This window comes from Rhamphochromis sp. 'chilingali' (assembly GCF_963969265.1).
Source record: "Rhamphochromis sp. 'chilingali' genome assembly, chromosome: 14".
In the NCBI taxonomy this organism is placed as follows: Eukaryota; Metazoa; Chordata; class Actinopteri; order Cichliformes; family Cichlidae; genus Rhamphochromis; species Rhamphochromis sp. 'chilingali'.
In genome coordinates, this window is record NC_137941.1 from 11808456 (window position 1) to 11824286 (window position 15831).

Below are 15831 nucleotides of genomic sequence, written 5' to 3' on the forward strand. Positions count from 1 at the left end.
CACAGCATGCATCTGTCTGGTAAAAATGCAGAAAACAACAGAAAAGGCAATGTGCAATGGATCAGTGATGGTGTATGATGTTTGAGATCTGGGATCCCAGGAATGATGGTATGCAAATGTATGCATAAAACGTTTACACGTGGTTAATTCCCATCTGTCAATCAACAAAGAGTCTTGGGAGACTGTAAAACCTATCAAAATGTGATGGGAGGTAGGAAAAAAAGATCAAACAAAACAGAAAACACATACACTTTATCAAGATAGTGAAAAGGTAGAAAAGACAAACAATTGGCTTGAGCTCTGTATAACTTACTATTATTGTAACACATATTTTACATATTCTACACACTTACTAAGTAACTGCTTGAATTAACCGCGAATTGCAGTATGAGACAAGTATTTATAAAATTTATATTAACCTGCTTACAAACAGTGAGCTCACATCTTAATCATCATATATACATATAAATGTGCATTTATATACTTTGTTAATCACTTCTTTAGACTTTCTAAAAGATACAATTACACATTATATATGAGCTTATTAACCCAAAAATAATATATGTATTTCTAAATTATATACTAAGGAGAAGTGATCTTTCCAGTACAAGCCAGGAATGTTTGATTGCCTTGGTTTTTAAATTTGGACATACTCACACACACACATACAAACAAAACACCTTGAACTCTTTGCCATCATCTTCAAACCACTTTTCAGAGGGAGATTATCCTTCCAAAAGGGGTCACTGTCATAATGAAATACTGTTGCTGCTCGATTTCATCATCAGCAATAATATCATGTTGTATACCTGTCAAAAGTAAAATTCAAAAGTATACTAAAGACTATATTCTGCTGACATCTTTTTTCCAGGAAAAGGATGTGCATGCCTTCCCCAGGATGCTGAGGATCGACCTTCTGTTGGACCATAGTCCAATCCCTGATGGTGACCTGCTCACTACAGCCACTTTCAGCAGTCTATCTCTTTCCTGACAATTCCCTTTGTGCATATTCTCTTACATATGATAAGTCAACATTGAAACACTTGCGGCTTTTTGTCAGGTGCAGCTAATGTATGTACAAAACAGGATTTTCCCCTGATTTTAGCTTGTGCGGCTAATATTCAGGTGCGCTTTGTAAATAAATAGGTAATTGCCATTTACCCTTCTGATTGATTTGCTGGTTCTCTAAGCAAATTTGATTCTCTTTCATAAACAAGGAAATTTCTAAATGTGAATGTGTTTAGTTTTTAAGGGTAGGTTTGTGTCTTCAAAGCAACCTGACATCCTATAAAAGAAATCCAGTTCATTATTTTGGCACAGTTAATTGAGATGACTGGAAAGCTTTACAATTTAATGGCATGAAGAAAAAATATGTATAGAGTCATAGATACTGTAGATGTGGGTGGATGATTGAAACAGAATATGAGGATGTGGTAGTGGACCACAGACGGATGGACGAATATGTAAGATAAAATAAAGGAAAAATGAAAAAAAAAAAATCACTAAATTGAGGTGAAACCTGATGAAAAATTCAGCAAATTTTTTTCTGAGATATTCTACAGTATGTGGAAAAACAGGCTACACTGATAGACATGAAAGACCGCAGCCATTGTATGGGAGTGTTTAAAATTGTATGACAGGACTGCAGAGCATTTCAAAAGAATTCAAATTCAGGGTTCAACCAGAGTTGAAATTAGAATACTGTGCCGCTGCTCATTTCACTCCTTTTTTTGCTCAGTAGTGGTGAAATGTGAGGAAACAATAATCTCTTTAGTCATTCCCTAAAGACTGTGGGGTTTTTTTAGTTTTTCTAAAACCTGAGAATATGTATTACCAGCCATAAATGTGCGGCTGGTGTGTGTATGTGTGTGTGTGCGTGCTTGTATGTGTCATCATGGCAAAATGAGGTGGTGGAAACACCTGCTGTAGTCAGAAAAAAACGTTACAGATTTGAAGCTGAAGTAGGATTATGGGTGCCTGACCGATGAGTACTGAGGAAATGGAGCCAGATAATGTGATTTCAGGTAAATACATATGCAAGTACTATAGGAAAAGTAGACACTATACCTGTACTCAAGGTTATTCCTGAGGTGTATACTATTTTGCAACCACTTAGTTGAAAAGTATGTTAATAGTGGCAACCACAACTAGGGTAGATTATAAAAGACAGGCGTCGCCCTTATGACCATTGCTTTGTAAAGGCCCTATATGGATCTCATTAAGTATTATGAGTGTCACTGTCACTGTCTGTTTTTTGTTTTTGTTTTTTGAAAAACAGATGTGAGACTAACTGAGAAACTCGAGACTTGTCAACCACAAGGCAGACATACACTAAATAATAAATTAGCACCATCATTTAAACTGTGGAAATCTTTTATTAAATAAGATTTAAACCTAGTAGCTGACAGCTTGTCAGAAACATGTTTACATGTTCAATGTTTAATGACGGCCTCTAATCATTAAGTGTTTTGAAGACTTCGTAAGTTGCTATGCCACCTAGCAGGTAACACCCTGGCAGCTGTTGGATAAGGGCATTGGAACAGACTGTTTGATTCTCCCATTTACAGCAGCTAAATGTTTTATGATTGGTGAGAGCCAAACACTGCAGTCTGCAAAGAGTTTGCCACTGCACAAAGCTACATGGACTGTATTAAACACATACACCAAACAGTTGCATGCAAGTCTTGGATGCTTGAAAGTCCATCTTGAAAGTCAGGCTGACTTAGCGACTCACTGTACCTTTGCAAATCCAACACAGTCATCACATTTAAAAAACATTTCTACTATACAAACCATGCTCAAAGACTAGGAATCGTGCATGTACAGCTGTTGGTAAATCAGAAATCAGGACAAAAATATTTTTTGAGATGTTTAGACTGAAAGCACTTACCTGCACATTAGAATAGGAAGTAAGTGGAAAGGAAGCAGTCAAGCATCCAAACAGCAGACCGAGACATCATGTGGACTCTACATAAACTCTCGTCCTCAGCTTGAAAGTGGTTATCACTAACATGAACAGCACTGAAGAAGCAGGCAATTGTAAAAAGGCAGGAAGATATCCTCAGGGAAGACAGAGACAGAGACGCATTGTGAAGTGATTTTCTGGCAATACCACGAGCTACAAACAATTTCTTAATCAGATCAATTATCTGACACCCTCCCAGCTCCGGAGACCAAACCCTTCTGTGTGCCTAAGAAAGTGTCCCCACTGTAATACCGCAAATGCAAATTCAAGCCTCCAGCATATAATTTTTAGTTGCCTAAGATGCCACTTACTCAAGGCCAACACAGGTGGAGGAATAACCAAACTTTCAGCAAAGTAGTAATGATCCTGCAGGCAAGGAGAACAGTGCGTTCTCATCCCAGAGTATCAAATGCTGCCACCCTGTCTCATGCTGACAAATTATGGACAAGATGTCTTTTGGCATTTGTGCCTTGGCACACTGGCCCATCAATATTGTACACTACAAGTTAACTGCAGTCTTTTAAAAAGTCCATATTCGGAGGATACAAGGATTGCAGTGGAAAAAAAATCTGAAGTTTGTTAATCAAAGATACATTTATATTCTGTTTGGGAGCATTGCATTTTGAAACATGTTTTGTTTTCAGTTGCATTTTAGTTTTTCTTGTACTTACTCTGTGTGGAGTTTGCATCCTTGTACTTGGATGGGTTGCCTCCGGGTATTCCGGCTTCTCTCGCTTCCTTCCACAGTCCAAAGTCGTGCTTGTTAGGTAAACTGTTGACTATAAATTGGTTGTTGGTGTGAATGTGAGTGTGAATAGTTCTCAGTTTCTATGTTAACCCTGCAATAGACTGGCGATCTGTTTATGGTGTATGCTGCCTTTTGTCCTATGATAGCTAAAAGGACACAGTGTAGAGAAGGTAAAAAATAAGTAAACCACCATATCCACTAAATATACAGAGGCAGGGTGGAGAATAGCCTGTTACCCTGTTAGTGAGTGGATTAAAAGACTTTGTGGGAAAGTTTATAGAACACTTCCTGAGGAAGTCAGGAAGTTTGGACCCAAACACAGAAGAAAGATTTGAAAGATCTGTCCAAAGATAAGAACATTTTGATTCTCTGTTTTAAAGCTTTTTTGGGGAAATCATTTCTGTAACCCCCACACCCAAAAAAAGCACCCCCCCCCCCCCCAAAAAAAACAAAAAAAAACAAAAAACAAAAAACAAACAAAACAAAAAAAACCACTAGTTAATCAAAGATATTGGTCTATGATTGGAAGGTCAGGGGTTCAAATCCACCGAACAGCTACCCTGAGGTACCCTTGAGCAAGCTACTACTGCTCCGCTGGGGGCTGGATTATTAAAGTATAGATTATTATTATTATTATTATTATTATTAATTAAAAAATACTCCAAAGGAAAGAAAAGTGACCAAAAAAGACAACAAAACAAACACTAAAGCATTTTACTATCTTGAAAAAGCAACTTGGTATCTACTCATGTATCTATAATGCTTAACTTTTAATATTTAGACGCATATATGCCAAGCATTTTTACAAAGCGAATGAATAGTGGGCTGAAAGGAGAGAAAACAAAATGAGCATTACTTTGGAACAGCTAAAGAGCAAGAATGGAGAAAAAGAAGTGTAGGGAAAAAAGAAACAGTCAGAGGGTAACAGCACACCTTAATTTCCTCATTGATTAACCCTACTAATGTGCTAATCTAGCCTGGTATACTTTCTCTCTGCAACACCAGCCTCATCAAGAGCCAATTAGCTCCTCTGCAGCCCACGGCCATCCATCATAACAGGACAGACACGCTCATCTTTTCTCCTTAGTGTTGCAACACACAACAGCCCTCTACAGTCAATACACCTCCCCATGCAGAACTACTGCTGAATCAATAGGCCATGGGAATTGCTATAACTTCAACAAAATTCATACTCTTATTCATCAGTTGGCTGATGCAAAAACAGTACTGTTTATATGTGGGTATTGTTTTGGAAAAGCTGAACAAAAGTCATAGTGAAACTTCCACTACAACTTTTAAATAAAGCACCGTCAATTTAGTGTTGGAAATCCAGGAGTAAAACTGGAATAATGACATTTGTAGCTCAAAAACAGTTTCAGTGCATATTTTCTGCATGCCAGACAATCTTTGTGCACCTCTTTCAACATATGCTGGTTTTAAACATATCCATCTGTATAGAGGTGGGTGGAGTGGCTCAAATGTTTATCATGTGGTGTTAATAATATTGTGACGCCAATGGTTAAAAAGGAAATGCAGAAATTTGCACATTTGTCAAAACCTCTTGTGTTGCACAAAAAGAAGGTCCTGAGCTTCTCATTTTATCAACGTTTGTCCATTTCTGTCAAGAGTCCAAAACTTGTGTGAGTTTTGGACTCAAAAGCAGACTCAATACACATGTATTGAGTTTACAAGGTTTATTTACAAAAATGTGAACTCAAACTGAGGAAGGTTGAGCTCAGAGAAACGTTTGAACACTGGGAACACAAGGAGAGGGATGGAACGGGGAACTCTGTTACAGAGGAGAGAGAGCTTACTGGGCAGGAAGGCAAGAGAATCGCTGGAGGTGAATGAGACCGATTAGTCCTGGAAGAGGTGGCCGTGAGTGTCCTGTGGGGGATGAGCATGGTGAGGGGGATGGTCTGGTTCCAGGATGTCCAGAGGGGGAATCCAGGAGAGTCAAGACGAGCAGGAGGGCAGGCAAGGGAGCGGGGTGCGTATGAAACCAATGTTAAACACAAAACAGATGAGCATGAATCTTAATACAAGGAGGCCAAGTTACCACCAACGGTAGCAGGACGAACTGACGGAGAGTGGCAGGTTTAAAAATCCTCCTGCTGATTGACATGAAATGGGGAGCAGGCGAGGTGCTGGAATCCCCACCCCAGAGGATGGAAATCTGGAACTCCTCTCACAAACAGGAAAACCGCCATACAATCCCAGTTGAGTTGAAGGGTAAAAGGCTAAGGAGGGCACCCCTTACATCTTTCTCCACAGGAGTCTTTCCTGGTTTTTCCTGCAGGATTCTGACACAGATGAGTAGGTTCTGGGTCTTGTCCACAGTTTCAGCCAGGGATTCCCAGAAGACTCCTGGAAAAGTTCTGATAAAATGTCTGAACCATTCTACCTGGGTCCTTGTCTCTTTTAGATATGAAAGGAACTGTACAGTAGCATAGTGTTTATCAGACTTTATTTTTTATTTTTTTACTTTCTTTTGTTTAACTGGAGCAATTTTAATTATACAACTAAAAAATAAAGCCCTTGTATTATATCAGTATTCATCCTGTTAGGGTTTTACTTTTAAATTATATTCATGTTTGATATCTCTCCACAGAAGACAATTAAGTCACTGAACTTTTATTCATCGATTCTTTTCTCTTTTTTTTTCCGCAGGGCAATGATTTGAAGAAAGAAAACATATTTCAACTGAAGCTTTAATATTAAGTGTGTGTGCGTGTGGGTGTGTGCGCTGACATCGCTTTCATCTGCATATTTCACTTATATAAATGCACTGCACCTACACAAACCTTCTAACGCACAACCGCGTGCCATCTGTCACTTCAATGACTGGTGCACACTGTGTAGGAAATTATTATTAGGAAGATTACTGCCAATTCCTTTCTTCTTGCTCTCAAAAAACAGACATGTTACATGTCCGCATATTTAAAGTGCATTATTTTCATATCGATGTCAGAAGAAAGGCTGATATGTAGACGAATACATAAGATAAAAAATTGAACATACAGCAAATAATTTATCCATTCCACCTGGAATACATTTGCAAACTTTGTGGGAGGAAACATACAGAGTAGAGCCTGCACAGAAAGGTTTTAGGATTCAAAACAGCAGTTGTAAAGTCATCATATTCTTGCTGTGAGGCAACATTGCCAACCACTGTCACCCTCACTAGTGTAAAACTTTCAAAAATGAATCATCAAAATATATGCTCCCAGTAAAATAATTTCTCTGGAGAGGAGCATTTAAATATATGCAGACCAGTTAAGAGTTCCTCAGATTTTGATATAGTGTTCTCCTGGGTGTGTATGGCATGCTGTGGACTGAAACTTGAGGTAATTGGATAGTGGAGGGTTCCTGGAGGAGCTTGGGTGCAATTTCTAATCAGCAGCAGACTTTCAAAAGGTGGTCTCTAAAGAGTCCAGGTGGACTCTTGAAACTACATTTTCATGAGACCAACACAAAATTATTTGATGAGCTTTTGCACTGATTGATGAATGTAAGATTCTCAGGTCATTTTGCTATAAGAAGATGGAAAGTATTTTGGTCATGTTAAGATTTTGCAAATATGATTGACAATTAGCTGTAGTGACTGTTTCTGGGCATTTAGGTGCCTATAGGTAAATGCCTACTATTCTTTTAGAATACTTACTGTAAGTTTAATTTCACACAACATCTGTTCTGCATCACATCATCCAAACCAAGGAGAAGCTTTACATGAAATCTTGTTGGCTTATTTAGTTTAAATCATGCTGATAATAAATATTAGATAATAGTAATTTATTTGTTTTTCATCTGCTTACTTTTTGGCACTTTTACTTTTGACTACAAGTTTCGTTATTCAACCACTTACAATTCACAGTTTAGGGCTACTAAGCTGCTTTAGCACTCAATACCTCTCTTTAAAAAAATGCTTCATATGCTATTTCATATTCTAATTATATCAGCAATCTTCAAAGAGCGTCAGTGGATATCTGCTACAGTGTTTGGACAATTGCATGAACCTGTTTTATGGTGTGCTCACATTGTCAGCCAGAGTATGTTTGAACCCCAGAGCCTAGCTGATCACTGGGAGCTGTGCCCTGGGCACGAGTGTGATTCAGCTGGACTTGGACGCAGTATGCATGTATGATAGCTAGCTCCAGCACAGATCCAGAATACTTCCTCAAAGACAGATGCCTTTGTAAAACTTGCTTTGTTGTAACAAATATGTGAGTATACAGTGTGTCACCACTTCTATAATTAAACCACAAAATGTATAAAATTGTAAGTGAACCTCGCATTCTGAAAGAGTGCGTGTTAAAAAAGTGTGTGTGTGCATAGAAGAGAAGCAGAGCAAGAAAGAGAGAGGAGTTGAGACGGAGGGAGAAACTTGTGCTTTCATCATAAATGTAAGTGCAAGCTGTGAGTTTGGAGTGGAGGACAATCATGCTCAAGCATGAAACGAGGCAAACATGCACAGCGTGACTACACAATTAGACAATTGTTAGCTACAGAATTATCACAATACTGACAACTTAAGAGGTGTTGTTAACTTGTGAAACTGAGACAGATGCAAGTCTATGCTCTGCACGCACTGAAACTTTCAGCTATCACGCAGCTGAGTGAGTCATTTGCTCACAGCAGTGTCAGTGGTGTTTCGGTGAAGCATACAGTAGGTAATGAATTAAATTAGCTTCAATCAGTAGGCAAGGCTATGACACTCTTTTAGAAAACTTGAAAAAGTCCTGGAAGACAAAGCAAGAATATCATTCCACCTAGAAAACAGGACACTGTGTGTTTTTGTGAATGTCTATTCAGTGCCAATTCAGAGGGCACTAAATATTGGATGCCTCATAAAAATGTCACTATCAGGATATGGATTATAAGAATGAAAACATATTTCACGAGCTGAAGGTGAGAGTTGCTTTGTATTATTAGGATTTATATGAATTATATAATATACATTCCCCATTCCTCGTGGAAAGCAATAGTAACAACAAACTTAGCTGGCAAGGTTCATGCATACTAAACTGGCTTATAGTAGCTAGTCCTCTCTGTTAGAATAAGCAATATCTCTATAATCAAAGCCATACAAATCTATTTTGAGTGTTTTGACAAACACGAGAAACCTTGAGGTAGGAAATTATGTTAAACTTCCCAGTGATCAATATGAGTGGTGCAGCACAAGACCAGCTGTGTTATCTATGCTTTTCCCTCTCCATCTGCTGACACTACAGCTGAGCTGACACACTCCCACTTCACTGGCTGTTATTTCCTGACACACACACACACACACTGAGTTTTTCACAAAGATCACAGCTGTGTTTGGACTGTTTATTTTTAGGACATCACTTCTGATTGATGCGGCTTCAACACCTTTTAAACTGTGACAGTGCATTTGAGTTGAAAGTGGAAAGAAGTTGATCTACACTGTTCAATCAGCTTTTAATATATCGTGAAGTGCTTAATATGTAACAGATTTTTATTTTGTAAATACCAAAAAATATAGTACCATACATAGTACGATTATTAGGTAAATACATGGAATAAATAGAGAGCAAATTACCATCACATTCACGGAGAACATACAAGTATGACCGACCTTAAAGTATGAATAAAAATACAGCCTAGGTTCATGAGAAATCTATTTGTTCATTGAATTCATCTATTTCTTTTCTTTCATGCTTATATATCAGTGCCCTTACTTCTTCTCAACTTTTAGTGTATTTGTATTTTCCTTTTGAATCGCTGCCTTAGTTCTACAGTTTTATTGCAGAAAATGGAAAATAACAAAGGCATTCATTGAGTAAGAATGCTGAATTAGCGAGTTCTTAGGATCTTTCTATGGCAAAAAGCTGTAAATGACTGTGTACACTCTTGTGAAGTGCCTGTTTACCTGCCATTGTCTCAGGGGCACTGTCAAACCTAATCCTGCTTGAGCCTCGCCTCTCGTGTTCCTGCTTCAATTTGACTGAATACAAATGAGTTTTGCGCCAAGCAGATAGAAACGTTGTATGTAGAATTAAGTGTAATGAAGCCAACAACAAGCATACAAGCAGTAATCACAATTTCTTTTGTGGGTGTGATACTAAGATACTGATTGATTAACTCTCAATTAGCAGGCTGTCAGTCTCTTGAGTAGCAAACTAGTCACAAATTATGGATGCCCTAACCAAGACTTGATGTACAGTATAATTTATCTAAACTAATAGCAGGGTTGGATTCAATATCCTGTTGAATGTACACTGCTCCAATGTAGACTAAGTGACGTAATTTGGAACTTAATTCACAGTCAGTGCCTCTTGCTATATTATTTCTGTGAGCAATCATAACGAAACATGTTTTTCACTTGGGAAATAGTGTGGAATTAGTTGTTCCAAGTGGGAGAGAAGACTAATCTAGAAATGGATGTTTATTGACAATCCCTCAGTGTTGTAGAAGAGCAGCTGCTGCCAAATGGGAAACACAATACCCATTGCTTGGCTCACTTGACACAAATACACAAAAATGCACACACTTCCAAGAATGTTTGCCAGCTGTCATATGCCAACCATGTGCCAATTTATCATTAAGATAAATGTGAGTTTTCCAAGTCATCGTCATCCTGTCACCCCAACAAGACAGAGTCCGTGGAAGTGATATCATTATTGAATATCAGCTTTTCTCACAGCAGGAGTGTTCACTGTAGGGGGGCTGAAGCAGTTACTGTCAGTGGTCATGCCTGTGGAAGAGCAGAGATCAGAGAGAAAAGAGTTTGATGGACAGTCTGATCAAGTAGCCTAGCCAAGGGTTCCTAATGGAGATGTCCATCTGGTGCTTTATGTAAAGTACATCCTCAAAGAGCAGCAGTACAGGGTATGAATTACCGGATAAACTACTGCTCAACTAAGACAGTCACTGGATGTTGCGCTGGAATCTTGTTTGTCAGATTGATGTTATGTCATTGTCACTTTTGTTTCAGAAAACAAGATCTTCATATTTTAAGAGTCTGTTATGTCCTGTGTTTAAATGTAACTTCTTGAAATAGTGTTTGCTATAATATTTGTTCAGATCAGTAGCAGACATACACCTGTGGTAAACATTGTTCCTGTCCACGGCAAAATGTAAGAGATCTGTAGCAACACGTAAATTCTTATGTGTGAAAGATGAAAATGACTTCAAGTGTAAAAATACCAGGTCTTCTATAGACACATACCATGACTGAATATAAATAAAGACAGGCAGGTCCATGAATCACTTCACTATGGAACTTCAGCCGTGTCCCTTTTATTCCCTGCAGCCTTGACGATAGCAATAACAGCTGCAAGACTGGGAAGACAGTGATCAATCTGCATTACATTTACAAACTACTAAAACAACACTCACCTTTTCTCCTTGCTGCACCATTGCATTGTAGCTGGGGCCTGAAGTCGAGGAGAGAAAGCATTAAACCAAAAGGTCAGCCCTCAGTTATTAGGCATGGCACTGTTTGCTAATAGCTCTGCCTGGAAAGGCAGCTATTGATCAGGATCTGTCCCTGCTCCAACAGTGAGGAATACACACATTTTGTTTGTACTACCTAATTGAGCAGGTTCACCTTGTGGGTAGTCCTCCTACATGTACAGATGTAGCTACAAGTCAGAATAAGTTCTTCTTTTGCACAACAATCAAAGTACACAAAAACACAATCACTGGCACATATATTTGTTACTTGAAATAACAGGTGATGTACTTAAATTGTTAGTGGGTGAATGTGCAACTGTTTCACTTAAGATGGACTGCATGAACTCTCTGTGGTGAAAACTGCAAACAGATGCAGAGGAAATTCTAGACATAATAAAACCTATGGATTCCTGATGTGACAACATTTTTGTTGAACATTTGGAGTGGTAAACTGGCTATGAAAAAAATCCATTAATACTAAATTGGATCGTTAAGACTAAAGATAGTATAAAAGATGGGCGTCGCTAACGTGATATTACGCATTGGTTTGTAAGTCCTGTTCTAAAGCCTCAAGATAGGTGTTTCTGCTGCCATTCCCATTTGTGTTGCAAAAAAATGGCTATGACAAGAGGCAGAGATAATCCTCCATTCTGAAATATATTAAAATACATAGAATTTAAAATATATTTTTTATTCAATTTAACCCAAAAGGTAAGTGCATCAAGAGGGCAACACAGATAGCAATTTCCCTACACACTTCTACAGACAGACAGACAGAGAAATAGATATGACATCACAACTGCAGATTTCAAAGAAAACTTTCAAGGCATTGTGCTTCTAGCCACATCCCATTCAGCTCTATACATTTTGGGACTACATTGTGATTGACAGTGTTGACTCTGTTTTCAGGTAATGCTTTGCCTCTACATTTGGTGAGATAAAAACACTTCTGTCAAATGAAGCCAAGAAAGTTCAAGTTGATAAATTAGTTCTTCAAGTTCAACCTCTTTTGAACTGAGCTGTTGCTGTAGCAGAGACCTGATGTTTGTAAGTCTGAAGGGTACCCAAGCACAAACTCGTCACAATTTATGATCTGTCTGTCACACTTCACCTCTAACATGCAATGTGCACTGCAGTTCAACTTTTTGCTTTAAAATGTCTCTTTGCAAATCCTAGAAGTTTATGGGAAGGTGAATTGAGAGCTGGTTTTGCACTCACATCAGCAACATCAATCAAATGTCAATCTGGCGGTTGAGATTCTCAGCTTCAATGCATGTAAAACGGTCATGCTCTTAAATGCAATTTGCTGTACTACATGTGGAAGTGCAAACAGCATTTGTACTGGACGAAAAATGGAAGCCAGAGTTTCCCTCAATTCATAAATTTGTGTCTTATGAAAAGCCTTTTATCCTTAGCCATGAGGCATGTGATGAATTGCTGCAGTTCCACTAAAGCCTCTGTTCTGTGGGAGGTCAATAACTCATCTATGATCACTGAGTGTGACCATCGTGACGCACTCTGATCAAGAGAGTATAAGACTCTCTGTGATCTACTGCAAATAAGTCATTGCTATGCCTAGTGACACAACCTTAAACAAATCTTTAACAGCTTGATGCCTTTCGCAGTTTCATCAATGATACTGTGCTCGGCGAGAAAAGTTCTTTAGTCTAGCCGCCCCACACATAAATCATTTGATAATTATGCATTGTATGCAACGGCCTGGCATGTTGACAAATTAAGCAATCTGAAGAGGCAACAAAATGCAAAGGGTTTAAATGAACCATTAACAGATAACTTGGACTTTAGCATGCAATGTATAATCCCTATAGGTTCCTTTCATGTCAATATAGAATTAATTATGATGATTGTTCATGATTGTTTGTTGGGCTGGAGATTGACATTTCTTAGGTCTTTAAGTTAGGAGCATGAAGAATAAAAGGAAAAATGAAACATTAGTTAGCTGTTGAGTGTCACTTCCTTAGCATTATGGATGAAAAAAAGAATCTGCATGTCCCTCCAAAATGTTTTTATTAAAACAGTTTAAAACATGAATGGAAAAGTTAATGTTTATATTAAAAATGTAGATGTAATAATAATAGATGTAACTGGTTTGTGCTGGAGTTCTTTGGAAGTAGTTATTATTACCATTGTCATGTTACCTTTTCTGGAGATTTGACACCTTTGAGTTTGTCTATCCATCATCATAGATGCTGAAAGAAACTGAAAGTTTGTCTTATCCATTATCATTCTCCTTATCTAAGATATATTCTTATCTTATCTGTTCATCGAACAATATCAGTTTCCTTATGTCTCCTAAATCTATCCTGCAGACATGCACTAGGAATTTCAATTGGTGGTGTAATCAATGGTCGGCTGCGCAACCAGTACGGTGCTGTAGGTGCCACAGGTTCTGTTGCTTGACCAACGATTATCTTCCACGCTTTTCGATCTAAGGCGATGGTTCTTGCCTGCTCGAGGTCAAGTCGAAGGGCCTTCAAATCATCCTGGATTTGTTTCATCCATGTCTTTTTTGGTGCATTTCGATGCACCCTCCAATCGGTGGGGCGGATCAACCAGAGTAGGCCATGGGGGTAGCGGCTCTGGTCCATTCGACAAATGTGGCCAAACCAACGGAGTCGGCGGCCCTGGATTAGGTCGCCGATCGTCAGTTGGCTACCGCAGCTGATGAGGATGGTGTCATTCGAATGACGGTCGCGAAGGGAAACGCCGAGAACGCATCTAAGGCAACGCATTTGGAAAACTTCGAGCTTGCGGTATATCAGGTCGTGTTTAAACATTGTCCACGTCTCTGCGCCGTAAAGTAGAATGGGCAGGATCAGGGTTCGGTAAAGACAATGAGATGTTGTTCTTCTTCCAAACGCACCAGTGCAGGGAAGCGAATGCTGCCGCCGTCTGCCCAATTCTGGAGCGTATCTCCACTGATGATGCCACTTTCTTCTCCTCGACGAGAGACCCCAGATATTTAAATTGTTGGACTTGTTTGATCTGCACACCGTCGAGGTGGACGATCGCTGGTGAGCCGTCGGTGGTCAGGACTTTGGTCTTCTCTGTGTTAATCTTGAGGCCGTACGGTTTGGAGTGCCGGGCGATGTCATAGAGGATGCGAGTCGCCTCGGTGTCGTCTTCGGCAAAAATGGCGCTATCGTCAGCGAACATTAGATCGGTGATAAATTGATCGGTGTAAACACTTAAGGACATGTTTAAGGTTGTTCCTTTTTTCTCTTGACCGCAGGATCTGTGTGTCCTCGCTGGAGTCTATCTAGGTATTGGACGAATTTCTGTTTTGGCGTATTACATTTTCAGTCCATAGTTCCTCAACTTACTATGCAAAAATGGTTGTCTGCATATAGAAGCTAAGTTTTTCTATTCTCCCAGCATTTTTCAAGAGTTCCTTATAGATATTGAAAAGAGTTTGAGGCTCCGGAGCGCCATGTCTAAATTGAACATCTGGTGGACCCTTCGATGTATGCTTTTGTGCTAGTGTTTAAACCACTAAGAACTGCTACTACTACTACTACTACTTGGTTTGAATCTTCGCCAAAGTTATCTTTGACACTTTTATAAAACACAACAATCTGGCCAAAACACTGCTGACACAAATGATGCTGTAGTAAGGTTTAACTTGTCCCTATTGTTATAAAAAGAAAAAAAAAGCCCTTTGGACCTAATATCACAAAAAAAAAAGAAAGAAAGAATCATGACTGCAGTACAATATTGAACACATTGAACAGCTTGAACACTATATTGTATGGCATCTGTCCAGCAGAAGGGTGAATTTGGTATTCATTGTCAATGAAGAACATCACACCAGGGATAAATATTCTTCTTCACAGCACTTTTATGGGACATACACGGGGGAGGGACTGAAATAAGAGTTTAGAGAGTGTATGTGAAAAAAAGAGAGATAAAATGACAAGGAAATGAGGAAGTGTACAGAGAGAGCAGAGGCAGCACTGTGGAGCTTATTAGGATTGACTCCCCCATGCTGCAGACATTTTAATAACTGTTCTTTATGTTATAATAACACAGGGCTGTCCTGGCATAGACGGTTTCAATTTCTCCACCAGTGTCCATCATCCACTAGGCAGATTAAGGGCCTTGTGTGGCCTAATCGCAGACAGAGTTAGATTGCCCTTAGCGTGGCTTCGTTGGCTGTTAATGAGTCAATTTTCTTGGAGTGAGCTCCACTCAGGGAGAACTAATCTTTGAGTGGTGTGAAGTAGGGGCTACAGAGGGGGCAGAGTACAGCACTGAACTCAGGGGAGGGGGAGGTGGAAGTTCTTATATCAGTGTCGTCAGGAGGATCTAAGGATTGTAGATAACATCAAATATTGAAAGTTGCAAATGCTGTCATTAATAGCATAGGTGTGATGCATGCATGTGTTTAGTATTCGAGATTTTGCAGGATGAAATGTTTAATTTCCCTTTTTTTTCCTCAAGATTTCCGTTTGTTTTTTTCCGTTTAAACTGAGCTTCATAGTTTTGTGGCATGCCTTGTGAAATGCAATAATAAATTATAATTCCAGATGATACATCAAACAGAAGGATTATGCTGTCAAAATCATTTTTTAAAATTTGCAATCATGTGAGGAAACTTGACATTATTTCCATGTGGTCAAGTACAAAATAACACTGTGGTATTCTCAAATGGGTCTTACTGAGACCTTGAAGGTGTCATGGC

The 15831-nt window shown here is 39.0% G+C and overlaps 1 long non-coding RNA gene across 1 annotated transcript; it reads right to left on the bottom strand.

Moving 5' to 3' along the window:
* Positions 1–9065: 9065 nt before the first annotated feature.
* On the bottom strand, positions 9066–11305 carry LOC308409984. Its single transcript, XR_013974097.1, has 3 exons — positions 11284–11305; positions 11073–11110; positions 9066–10428 (listed from the first exon to the last, which is right to left on the bottom strand). It is a non-coding gene; the product is annotated as an uncharacterized lncRNA (long non-coding RNA).
* Positions 11306–15831: the final 4526 nt, after the last annotated feature.